The sequence below is a fragment of the Mustela erminea genome, chromosome 6, assembly GCF_009829155.1.
Source record: "Mustela erminea isolate mMusErm1 chromosome 6, mMusErm1.Pri, whole genome shotgun sequence".
NCBI lineage: Eukaryota > Metazoa > Chordata > Mammalia > Carnivora > Mustelidae > Mustela > Mustela erminea.
In genome coordinates this window covers 105,921,768-105,922,319 of record NC_045619.1, presented here as the reverse complement: position 1 = coordinate 105,922,319, position 552 = coordinate 105,921,768, and positions in this window count along the sequence as shown.

Sequence of the window (552 nt, the reverse complement as noted above, 5' to 3'; positions counted from 1 at the left end):
ACATGGGACTCTTTTTTTGTTATATATATATTTTAAAGATTTTATTTATTTATTTATTTTACAGACAGAGATCACAAGTAGGCAGAGAGGCAGGCAGAGAGAGAGAGAAGAGGAAGCAGGCTCCCTGCCGAGCAGAGAGCCCAATGCGGGGCTCGATCCCAGGACCCTGAGATCATGACCTGAGCCGAAGGCAAAGGCTTAACCCACTGAGCCACCCAGGCGCCCCCAGATCACAGTTTTTTCACTAATAAATTCAACCCCAAACTCCCAGAAGGATCAGTCTTGGGCTTTAGAGGAACATGTATAACGGATGGTTCTTCCTTTTGTGTTAACACTTAAGGAACTGACTTTTTATTAGTTACTGTTTTGATGCTAGGCATCAAACAAAATGGTTATTAAATCATAAAATTTCAGAGTAAAAAACCTTAATAATTGTACAAAACTACAGAGACCATGGAACAAGTAAGTAAACCGAGTCATTAACAAAGTTATAAATGTGGTTTTAACAAGAAGTTATAGAAACCAGAATCTTTTAAATTACATTTTTATTGA